Source organism: Arachis ipaensis, chromosome B3 (genome assembly GCF_059453495.1).
Source record: "Arachis ipaensis isolate K30076 ecotype BB chromosome B3, ASM5945349v1, whole genome shotgun sequence".
NCBI lineage: Eukaryota > Viridiplantae > Streptophyta > Magnoliopsida > Fabales > Fabaceae > Arachis > Arachis ipaensis.
In genome coordinates, this window is record NC_142438.1 from 111,159,833 (window position 1) to 111,172,905 (window position 13,073).

A 13,073-nucleotide genomic window follows, 5' to 3' on the forward strand; every position below is an offset into this window, starting at 1 on the left:
ACTACTTTTAGAGATTTATTTTACATCTTTGGAATATCTTTTGATCACTTTGATCTTTGAGACCATTTTTCACGTTTGGGGGCTGGCCATTTAGCCATGCCTAAACCTCTTTCACTTATGTATTTTCTACGGTGGAGTTTCTACACCCCATAGATTAAGGTGTAGAGCTCTGCTGTTCTTCATGAATTAATGCAATTACTACTGTTTTCTATTCAATTCACGCCTACTTCTTCTCTAAGATATACTCTCATACTTAATTCAATTAAGTCAGAATGAAGGGGTGACCCATGACAATCACCCAATCTTTGTTACTCGCTTAGCCAAGATCCGCGTGCCTGACAACCACAAAGCGGTCTACATGATGTTCAACGTAGTCATGGGACGACATTCGGAGTATATTCTCTTGGATATCTAATACACGGACCGAGTCTGTGAGATTAGTATCTTCGTGGTATAGGCTAGAATAATTGGCAGCATTCCTGGGATCCGGAAAGTCTAAACCTTGTCTGTGGTATTCCGAGTAAGATATGGGAAGGAATGACTGTGACGTGCTTCAAACCTGCGAATGTTGGGTGCAAGTGACAGTGTGCAAAAGGATCAATGGATTCTATTCCGACGCTAGCGGGAACCGATAGATGATTAGCCATGCGGTAGCTGTACCTGGTATTTTTCATCCGAGACGAGAAATCTGACAGTTGATTAGCCGTGCAGAAACCGTAGAGGACCATTTTCACTGAGAGGATCCTACAGCTTGCCATGGAAGGAGGTAACGCATGGTTGGAAGAAGGCAATAGGAAAGCAGAGGTTCAGAAGCAACAAAGCATCTCCATACGCTTATCTGAAATTCCCACCAATGAATTACATAAGTAACTTTATTTTATTTTATATTTTATTTATCTTTTAATTATCAAATCCTCAAAACCATTTGAATCCGCCTGACTGAGATTTACAAGGATGACCATATCTTGCTTCAAGCCGACAATCTCCATGGGATCGACCCTTACTCACGTAAGGTTTATTACTTGGACGACCCAGTGCACTTGCTGGTTAGTTGTGCGGAGTTGTGAAAAGTGTGAATCACAATTTCCCACCACAAAGTTTTTGGCGCTGTTGCCGGGGATTATTCGAGTTTGGACAACTGACGGTTCATCTTGTTGCTTAGATTAGGTAATTTTATTTTATGTTTAAGCTTTTTACTTTTATTTTCGAAAAATTCAAAAAACAAATTTATGTGTTCTTCAGATTTTTAAGAACGAATTCTAGAGTTTCAGGTGATATGTGAAGCCTGGCTGGCTGCTAAGCCATGTCTAATTTTTTTGGACTGAGGCTTTCACTTATCATTGCAGGAGCTTTTTGATTCCCATCAATTTGGCTGTTGTATGTAATGCTCTGCTGAAACTTGGCTGGCCATTTGGCCATGTCTAATCTTTTGGACCGAAGCTTTCACATAAAGCTTAGCTGGCTATTTAGCCATGTCTAAATTTTTGGACCGAAGCTTTAGACTAACATTGCATGATTCCTGGAATTCTTATTAAAAATTTTGTATCTCTTTATTTTCTTTTTTTCAAAATAATTTTCGAAAAATACAAAAAATTCATAAAATCATAAAAAAACCAAAAATTTTGTGTTTCTTGTTTGAGTTTAGTGTCAAATTTTAAGTTTGGTGTCAATTGCATCTTTTTAATTTTCTTAAAATTTTCAAAAATTCATGCATGTGTTCTTCAATGATCTTCAAGTTGTTCTTGATGATTGTCTTTGTTTGATCTTTACATTTTCTTGTTTTGTGTCTTTTCTTGTTTTTCATATACATTCTTGAATTGTTAGTATCTAAACATTAAAAATTTCTAAGTTTGGTGACTTGCATGTTTTTCTTTTCTTAAAAAAATTTTCAAAAATGTGTTCTTGATGTTCATCATGATCCTCAAAGTGTTCTTGGTGTTCATCTTGACATTCAAAGTGTTCTTGCATGCATTATTTGTTTTAATCTTAAATTTTCTTGTTTTGTTTCATTTTGGTGTTTTTCTCTCTCCTCATTAAAAATTAAAAAATTAAAAATAATATCTTTCTCTTATTTTACTAATAAATTTCAAAATTTTGGTTTGATTTGGTCAAAAATTTTTAAAATTTAGTAGTTTCTTATTAGTCAAGTCAAAATTTTAATTTAAAAAAAATTCCACCTTTTCAAATTTTTTTCAAAAATCTAATCTTTTTCATTTCTCTTTCATGTTTTCGAAAATCTCAAAATTAATTTTCAAAATCTTTTCTTATTTTTATTTCATATTTTTGAATTTATTGCTAACAATTAATGTTTTGATTCAGAAATTTTCAAGTTGTTACTTGCCTATCAAGAAAGGATCAATCTTTAAATTCTAGAATCATATCTTTTAGTTTCTTGTTAGTCAAGTAATCAACTTTAATTTCAAAAATCAAATCTTTTTAATTTCCTTTTCAAATCTTTTTCAAAATAAATTTCAATCATATCTTTTTCAAAATTTAATTTCAAAATCCTTCTCTAACTTCTTATCTTTTCAAAATTGATTTTCAAATCTTTTTCAATTAACTACTTGACTTTTTGTTTGATTTTAAAAAGTTTTCTATTTCAATCATATCTTTTTCAAAACCACCTAACTACCTTTCTCTCTCTCTAATTTTCGAAAATCATTAACCTCTTTTTCAAAATTCCTTTCAATTAACTAATTGTTTTAAATTTTAATTTAATTTTAATTCTCTTCTTAAATTTCGAATTCTAACTAATAATTAAAATAAAAAAAATATTTTTATTTTCTTTTGAATTAATTTTCGAATACTCTCTCTCTCTCATCTCTTTCTATTTATTCTATTTATTTACTAAAACTTTTCCTCTACTTATAATTCGAACCCACTCCCTCTCTCTGTGTTCGAATTCTTCTTCATCTCCCTTCTTCATTCTATTCTCCTATTCTTCTACTCACATAAAGGAATCTTTATCCTGTGACATAGAGGATTTCTCTTCTTTTCTGTTCTCTTCTTTTTCATATGAGCAGGAACAAGGATAAGAACATTCTTGTTGAAGCTAATCCTGAACCTGAAAGGACTCTAAAGAGGAAATTAAGAGAAGCTAAAGCACAAAACTCTAGAGAGGACCTAACAGAAATTTTTAAAAAAGAAGTAGAGATGGCAGCCGAAAATAACAATAATGGTGGAGATGCAAGAAAGATGCTTGGTGACTTTACTGCACCCACTTCTGACTTCTATGGCAGAAGCATCTCAATTCCTGCAATTAGAGCAAACAACTTTGAGCTTAAGCCTCAATTAATTTCTCTAATGCAGCAGAATTGCATGTTTTATGAACTTCCATTGGAAGATCTTCATCAGTTCTTAGCTGAATTCTTACAAATCTGTGACACTGTTAAGACCAATGGGGTTAATCCCGAGGTCTACAGACTTATGCTTTTTCCCTTTGCTGTAAGAGACAAAGCTAGGACATGGTTGGACTCACAACCTAAAGAAAGCCTGAACTCTTAGGAAAAGTTGGTCAATGCTTTCTTGGCCAAATTCTTTCTACCTCAAAAGTTGAGCAAGCTTAGAGTGGAAGTCCAAACCTTCAGACAGAAGGAAGGTGAATCCCTCTATGAAGCTTGGAAAAGATACAAGCAACTGATCAGAAGGTGTCCTTCTGACATGCTTTCAGAATCGAGCATCTTATGTATATTCTATGATGGTCTATCTGAATTGTCCAAGATGTCATTGGACCACTCTGCTGGTGGATCTCTTTATATGAAGAAGACGCCTGCAGAAGCCCAGGAACTCATTGAAATGGTTGCAAATAACCAGTTCATGTATACTTCTGAAAGAAATCCTGTGAATAATGGGATGATGATGAGCGGATAATTTATACGCTTTTTGGCATTGTTTTTAGTATGTTTTTAGTATGTTTTAGTTACTTTTTATTATATTTTTATTATTTTTTAAATAAAAATACATTTCTGGGATTTACTATGAGTTTGTGTGTTTTTTTGTGATTTCAGGTATTTTCTGGCTGAAATTGAGGGATCTGAGCAAAAATCTGATTCAGAGGCTGAAAAAGAACTGCAGATGCTGTTGGATTCTAACCTCCCTGCACTCGAAGTGGAATTTCTGGAGCTACAAAAATTCAATTGGCGCGCTCTCAATTGCGTTGGAAGTTAGACATCCTGGGCTTTCCAGCAATATATAATAGTCCATACTTTGCCCGAGATTTGGTGTCCCAAACCGGCGTTCCAAGTCAGCATAAAAATTCTGGCGTCAAAACGCCAGAACTAGCATAAAAGCTAGAGTTAAACGCCCAAACTGGCACAAAAGCTGGCATTTAACTCCAGGAACAGCCTATGCACGTGAAAGCTTCTATGCTCAGTCCAAGCACACACCAAGTGGACCCGGAAGTGGATTTCTGCACCATTTACTCATTTCTGTAAACCCTAGGCTACTAGTTTTCTATAAATAGGACCTTTTGCTATTGTAGTTTCATCTTGGAATCTTTAGTTCATCTTTTGATCTCTTGATCATGTTTTGGGGGCTGGCCTCACGGCCATGCCTAGACCTTTTGTTCTTATGTATTTTCAATGGTGGAGTTTCTACACCTCATAAATTAAGGTGTGGAGCTCTGCTGTTCTTCATGAATTAATGCAAAGTACTATTGTTTTTCTATTCAACTCAAGCCTATTTCTTCTCTAAGATATTCATTCGCACTCAAGAACATGATGAATGTGATGATTATGTGACACTCATCACTATTCTCACCTATGAACGCGTGCCTGACAACTACTTCCATTCTACATGCAAACAAGCTTGAATGTGTATCTCTTAAGTTTCTAATCTAAGATTAAAATCTTCGTGGTATAGGCTAGAATTATTGGCAGCATTCTTGAGATCCGGAAAGTCAAAACCTTGTCTGTGGTATTCTGAGTAGGATTTGGGATGGGATGACTGTGACGAGCTTCAAACTCGCGAGTGTTGGGCGTAGTGACAGATGCAAAAGGATCAATGGATCTTATTCCAACATGATCGAGAACCGACAGATGATTAGCCGTGCAGTGACAATGAATTTGGACCATTTTCACTGAGAGGACGGGAGGTAGCCATTGATAACGGTGAAACCCAACATAAAGCTTACCATGGAAAGAAGTATGAATGATTGGATGAAGACAATAGGAAAGCAGAAGTTCAGGAGGAACAAAGCATCTTCATACACTTATCTGAAATTCTCACCAATGAATTACATAAGTATCTCTATCTTATTTTATATTTTATTCATCTTTTAATTATTAATTCTCCATAACCATTTGAATCCGCCTGACTGAGATTTACAAGATGACCATAGCTTGCTTCAAGCCGACAATCTCCGTGGGATCGACCCTTACTCACGTAAGGTTTATTACTTGGACGACCCAGTGCACTTGCTGGTTTGTTGTGCGGAGTTGTAACAAAGAGTTGAGATTACAATTGTGCGTACCAAGTTGTTGGCGCCATTGATGATCACAATTTCGTGCACCAAGTTTATGGCGCCGTTGCCGGGGATTGTTCGAGTTTGGACAACTGACGGTTCATCTTGTTGCTTAGATTAGGTAACTTTATTTTATTTTTGTTCTTCAGAATTTTTAAGAATGAATTCTAGAGTTTCACATGATGTTTTTATCATCACAAAAGCTGATTGATTCTCATCAATTTGGCTGTTGTATGTAATGTCCTGCTGAAGCTTGGCTAGCCATGTCTAATCTTTTTAGACTGAAGCTTTAGACTAACATTGCATGATTCCTGTAATTCTTATTAAGAATTTTGAAATCTTTATTTTCTTTTCCAAATAATTTTCAAAAAATTACAAAAAAAATTTATAAAATCATAAAAACCAAAAATAATTTATGTTTCTTGTTTGAGTCTAGTGTCAATTTTTAAGTTTGGTGTCCTGCATGTTTTATTTGTTTCCTTGCATTTTTCGAATATATGAGTTTTGTTCTTCATTAATCTTCAAGTTGTTCTTGATGATTTCCTTGCTCTGATCTTTAATTTCTCTTGTTTTGTGTGTTTTGTTGTTTTTCATATGCATTCTCAATTTGTTAGTGTCTCTAATATGAAAATTTCTAAGTTTGGTGTCTTGCATGCATTGTTTATTTAATCTTAGTTTTACAAGGTTAGTTTCATTTTGTTGTTTTTCATCATTAAAAATCCAAAATTTTTTTTTTCAAAATTATGTCTTTTCAAGTCAATAATACAGAGAATTGAAGATTCAGAACATTCAGTAGAGGAATTACACAGAAAAAAGCTGGGCGTTCAAAACGCCCAGTGAGGAAGGAAAACTGGCGTTTAAATGCCAGCCAGGATACCATTCTGGGCGTTTAACGCCAGGATGGCACAAGAGGGAAGATTTTGTTTTTAATTCAAATCTTTTTCAAATTTTCATACTTTTTCAAAATCAAATCTTTTCCAAATCATATCTTTTCAATCATATCTTTTCAAAATCAAATCCTTTCCATTTTTTTACTATTTTCGAAAATCCTTGCTACAATTAATGATTTAATTCAAAATTTTCAAGTTGTTACTTGCCTATTAAGAAAGGATCAAATTTTAAATTCTAGAATCATGTCTTTTAATTTCTTGTTAGTCAAGTAATCAACTTTAATTTTAAAAATTTTTTTTAAATTGATTTTCAATCATATCTTCTCAATCATATCTTTTCAACCACATCTTTTTCAAAAATGATTTTCAATCATATCTTTTTGATTTCTAATTTCAAAATCTTTTTCAAAATCACTTAACTACTTTCTCAATTTTAATTTTCAAAAATCATCAACCAGTTTTTCAAAATTTCTTTTAATTATTTCAAAATCTTTTTAAACTTAATTTCGAAAATTCTTTCCCCCCTTCTCACCTTCTTCTATTTAAGGGATTAGCACTCTTTCTCAATGTGCAATTCGGACTCCCTCTCTCTATAAGTTCGAATTCTCTCCTTTCTACCTCCTCCTTCTATTCTTCTTTTCCTCTGACATCTCAAGGAATCTCTATACTGTGACATAGAGGATTCCATACTTTCTTCTCCTTTCTTTCATATGAGCAGGAGCAAGAACAAAGACATTCTTGTTGAAGCTGATCCTGAACCTGAAAGGACCCTGAAGAGAAAGCTAAGAGAAGCTAAAGCACAACTCTCTGGAGAGGACCTAACAAAAATTTTCAAACAAGAAGAAGCCATGGCAGCCGAAAACAACAACAATGCCAACAATGCAAGGAAGGTGCTTGGTGACTTTACTGCACCTACTCCCAACTTCTATGGGAGAAGCATCTTAATCCCTGCCATTGGAGAAAACAACTTTGAGCTTAAGCCTCAATTAGTTTCTCTAATGCAACAGAATTGCAAGTTTCATAGACTTCCATTGGAAGATCCTCATCAGTTCTTAGCTGAATTCTTGCAAATCTGTGACACTGTCAAGACCAATGGGGTTGATCCTGAGGTCTACAGACTTATGCTTTTCCCCTTTGTTGTAAGAGACAGAGCTAGGACATGGTTGTATTCACAACCTAAAGAAAGCCTAAACTCTTGGAAAAAGCTGGTCAATGCCTTCTTGGCAAAATTCTTTCCACCTCAAAAATTGAGTAAGCTAAGAGTGGAGGTCCAGACCTTCAGACAGAAGGAAGGTGAATCCCTCTATGAAGCTTGGGAAAGATACAAGCAATTGATCAGAAGGTGTCCTTCTGACATGCTTTCTAAATGGAGCATCATAGGTATCTTCTATGATGGTCTGTCTGAACTGTCCAAGATGTCATTGGACAGCTCTGCTGGAGGATCTCTTTATCTGAAGAAGACGCCTGCAGAAGCTCAGGAACTCATTGAGATGGTTGCAAGTAACCAATTTATGTACACTTCTGAAAGGAACCCTGTGAATAATGGGACAAATCAGAAGAATGGAGTTCTTGAGATTGAAACTCTAAATGCCATATTGGCTTAGAACAAAATATTGACTCAGCAAGTCAATATGATTTTTCAAAGTCTGTCTGGAATGCAAGCAGCAACAGGCAGTACCAAAGAAGCTTCATCTGAAGAAGAAGCTTATGATCCTGAGAACCCAGCAATGGAAGAGGTGAATTATATGGGAGAACCCTATGGAAACACCTATAATCTTCATGGAGAAATCATCTAAATCTCTCATGGAAGGACCAACAGAGGCCTCAAGAAGGCTTCAACAACAGTAATGGTGGAAGAAATAGGTTTAGCAATAGCAACCCTTTTCCATCATCTTCTCAGCAACAGACAGAGAATTCTAAGCAGAGCCACTCTGACTTAGCAACCATAGTCTCTGATCTAATTAAAACCACTCAAAGTTTCATGACTGAAACAAGGTCCTCCATTAGAAATTTGGAGTCACAAGTGGGTTAGCTGAGTAAGAAAATTACTGAACTCCCTCCTAGTACTCTCCCAAGCAATACAGAAGAGAACCCAAAAAGAGAGTGCAAGGCCATCAACATAACCCACACGGTCGAACCAGGAGAGGAGGAAGAGGTAGTGATTTCCACTGAGGAAGACCTCAATGGACATCCACTGGCTTCCAAGGAGTTCCCTAATGAGGAACCATGGGAATCTGAGGCTCATACAGAGACCATAGAGATTCCATTGAATTTACTTCTACCGTTCATGAGCTCTGATGAGTATTCCTCCTCTGAAGAGGATAAATATGTTACTGAAAAGCAATGATAAACCACTATTTTATGGTTTATCTTGTGCTCAATTGAGTGGTTTTTATCAACTCTTTACCCACTTATTCATACTATTTGCATAGTTTTACATTTGCCTTCCTAATTATGTGCTTTGATTGAAAACATGCTTCTTTGACCTTAAGTTCCCTATGTTTAATCCTCTCTTATTACCATTAGATGCCTTGATATGTGTGTTAAGTGATTTCAGAGATTACAGGACAGGAATGGCTCAGAGGATGGAAAGGAAGCATGCAAAAGTGGAAGGAATACAAGAAGTTGGAGAAATTGCTAAGCTGTCCAGCCTGACCTCTTCGCACTCAAACGGCTATAACTTTAGCTACAGAGGTCCAAATGACGCAGTTCCAGTTGCGTTGGAAAGCTAACGTCCGGCGCTTCGATTTGATATATAATATGCTATAGTTGCCCTTATGCTAGATGACGCGAACGCGTGCTCCACGCGGCCATGTTGCAGTAACAAAAAATCAGCATGTTTGAATTCGCAACCAGCGAATTCTGGGCTGTTTCTGACCCGGTTTGCGGCCCAGAAAACACAGATTAGAGGTTATAAAGTGGGAGAATCCATTCATTCAAAAAGAAGCTCACAATTCACAATTATTAGGACTTAGATGTAGTTTTTAGAGAGAGAGGTTCTCTCCTCTCTCTTAGGATTTAGTTTTAGGATTTAGGATTATTTCTTCTTCATCACAGGTTCAATGTTCCTTTACTTTAAGCTTCCTGATAAACCACTATTTTATGATTTATCTTGTGCTCAATTGAGTGGATTTTATCAACCCTTTACCCACTTATTCATAATATTTGCATGGTTTTATATTTCCTTCTTGATTTTGTGCTATGATTGAAAACATGCTTCTTTGATCTTATATTTTCTTATTATTAATCCTCTCTTATTACCATTAGATGCCTTGATATGTGTGTTAAGTGATTTCAGAGATTACAGGGCAGGAATGGCTCAGAGGATGGAAAGGAAGTATGCAAAAGTGGAAGGAATACAAGAAGTTGGAGAAATTGCTAAGCTGTCCAGCTTGACCTCTTCGCACTCAAATGGCTATAACTTTAGCTACAGAGATCCAAACGACGCGGTTTCAGTTGCGTTGGAAAGCTAATGTCTGGAGCTTCGATTTGATATATAATATGCTATGGTTTCCTTGACGCTAGATAACGCGATCGCATGATCCATGCGGCCGCGTCGCAGTGACAGAAATCCAGCGTGATTGAATTCGAGACCAGCGAATTCTGGGCTGTTTCTGACCCAGTTCTCGGCCCAGAAAACACAAATTAGAGGCTATAAAGTGGAGGAATGCATCCATTCATAAGGAGGCTCACATAATTCACTTCTCATGATTTAGATTAGTTTTGAGAGAGGTTCTCTCCTCTCTCTCTTATGATTTAGGACTTCTCTTAGTTTTAGCAGTGACTCTCAATCCCAGGTTCTTTATTTTTATTTAATTTATGAACTCTTCCATGTTACATTTAATTTTCTTAATTAATGTTATTTGAGGTATTTCAAGTCATGATTGCTTTCTTTTATTTACATGATTACTGCTTCCCATCTGAAGACATTTTTATTCCAGTAGATTTACTTTTCCCCTTTTGGTTTTGGTTAAGAAATCAGTAACTCAGGAGTTATCCAATTCAACAGCATAATTGTTAATTGTTATCTTGCCAATTGAACTGAACTTCAAATAATCCTAACCTTTTCTTAGGAAATAAATAGGATTCGAAGATCAAACTAATTAGTCCCTTGACTTTCCTTTGCTTTAGTAAAGGTCAACTAAGTGGAATTAAGATTCAACTTTCATTATTATTGATAAGGATAACTAAGTCTGGACTTCTAATTTCTTATACCTTACCAAGAGATTTTATTATTATTATTTTATCTTACTTGTCATATAACATATTCCCACCTTACTTCCAAAACCCCCAATTTACAATCTTCATAACCAATAATAAGAACATACCTCCCTGCAATTCCTTGAGAAGACGACCCGAGGTTTAAATACTCGGTTATAAATTTTAAGGGGTTTGTTACTTGTGACAACCAAAACATTTGTACGAAGGGATTTCTATCGGTTTAGAGACTATATCTACAACGCGACTGTTTTTATGAAATTCTTTACTGGCAAAAATCCTAACGTCATTTCCCTTCTACTTTTATTCATTCCATTACTTTAGTTGATTATTTGATGTTGCCAATTTGGTTTATGGATTCCTATGTTCAATTTAACTTTCTATTTAATATAATTTGAGGTATTTCAGTTTATGATTATTTTATTAAATGCTTTTAATTTAATTTAGAATTTTCTTTTTTTGCTTTGGTTAATTAATTGGTGATGCTTGAGTTATCAAACTCATTGTTGATTAAAAATTGGAATTCTTCAAGAATTAATTCGAGTTCCACTAACTCTAACTTTTCCCAAGGAAAGACTAGGACTTGAGGAATCAGAATTAATTCATCCACTTAACTTACCTTCATAGTTAGAGGTTAACAAAGTGGGAGAAAAATCCAATTCTCATTACAATTGATAAGGATAACCAGGATAGGACTTCCAGTTTTCATACCTTGCCAAGAGTTTTATTATCTATTTAATTTAATACAATTTACTTTCTTGCCATTTACTATTCTCGCTTTTTATCTTATACATTAAAAACCCCCAATTTACAAACTCATAACCAATAATAAGAACACCTCCCTGCAATTCCTTGAGAAGACGACCCGAGGTTTAAATACTTCGGTTATCAATTTATTTAGGGGTTTGTTACTTGTGACAACCAAAACATTTGTAAGAAAGGTTGATTGCTTGGTTTAGTAACTATACTTGCAACGAGAGTTTACTATAACCTCTAAACCATCAATCTTCCGCTCTTCAAAATGGCACCGTTGCCGGGAATTGCAAACATGTGCCTTATTATTGGTTATTGTAAATATTTACTATTTGCTTGTTTATTTGTTTTTATTTTTGTTTTTTTTTTCTTTTTTTTAAGAGGTTATTAGTTTTTATCTAGTTATTAAAAATTTTTCAAAAAATTTGTTCTTGGTGTTCATCTTGATCTTCAAGTTGTTCTTCGTGTTCATCTTGACCTTCAAGTTATTCTTAGTTGTTTTCTTCGTTTTGATCTAAAAATTTTAAGTTTGGTGTCATTTTATTATTTTTCTCTTTCCTCATTAAATTTAAAATTCAAATCTCAAATTTTAAAATTTAAAATTTCAAAATTTAAATTTCAAAATTCAAATCTTTTTCAAAAATCATTTCTTTTTCAAAAATCTTATCTTGTCTTATTTCAAAAATCAAATTTCAAAATTCAATTTTCAAAAATTCAAAATTCAAAAATTTCAAATTTCAAATTTCAAAAATTTAATTTTCAAATTCAAAATTTAAATTTCAATAACCTTTTAATTTAAATTTGTTTTTTTTTTTTTTAAATTTTTTTGCTATTATGAGTTCTCACCTCTCTCGCTTTGAGTTTGGTTCTAAATCTGTTGAAAGGAGTGGAAGCTATAGCAGGAATATGCATCAAGGTCTAAGCAATCAAAGATGGATGGAGCCAAAAGGATCTGATCAACCCTTTAGGCAATAGCCTCCAAGATATCATGGGCAAGGACCACTCAACACTGCATACCAAGTGATGCGCATAAACGTGTTATGCTACGATTTAAGAAATTGCACGATCGGCAAAATTCCTTCCGGCAAGTGCACCGGTTATCGTCGTCAAGTAAAAACTCACAATAGAGTGAGGTCGAATCCCACAAGGATTGGTTGAGTGAGCAATTCGGATTAGAAGTGTGTTCTAGTTGAGCGGAATCAAGATTTGAGATGAGAATTGCGGAATGTAAAATTGGCGGGAAAAGTAAATGACAAGAAAATTAAATGGCTGAATCTTAAATTGCATGAATTAAAGAGCAGAATGTAAATTGCTGAAATTAAAAGGGAATGGGGGTGATTGCATGAATTGAGTTGCAGAATGTAAAGAGAAAGGGGAAATCAGAAATGGGGAATTCATTGGGTTATAGGAGATATTGAGATCTCCGAATCAAAACATGTTTATCTCTTCCTCAACCAATGCGTTCATTAAATTTTGCTTGGCAATCTTATATGATTGGATCCCAATTCCTTGGCTCACCAATGCTCTCTAAAAACAAACAAATTCCCAATCCCTTGGTTTAAATGTTCATAAGAAGAGATGATGCTTGATCACTGATTATACCACACAATTTCATGAACCACAATTTGGTAGGATTACATGTCACAATATCCATCCAAACCCCAATCCAATCCACTGTGAGAAAGCTTCTCTAGCATGAATCCTCCATTCCTTTCCCAAGGCTCCGAAGGATTCCAAGTATGAGTAGTTTC

General features: G+C 34.8%; 1 non-coding gene across 1 annotated transcript; it reads right to left on the reverse strand.

Annotated features, from left to right (window-relative positions):
- Window positions 1–7,604: 7,604 nt before the first annotated feature.
- Window positions 7,605–7,712, reverse strand: LOC148572038 (small nucleolar RNA R71). Its single transcript, XR_015908707.1, has one exon. It is a non-coding gene; the product is annotated as a small nucleolar RNA R71 (small nucleolar RNA).
- Window positions 7,713–13,073: the final 5,361 nt, after the last annotated feature.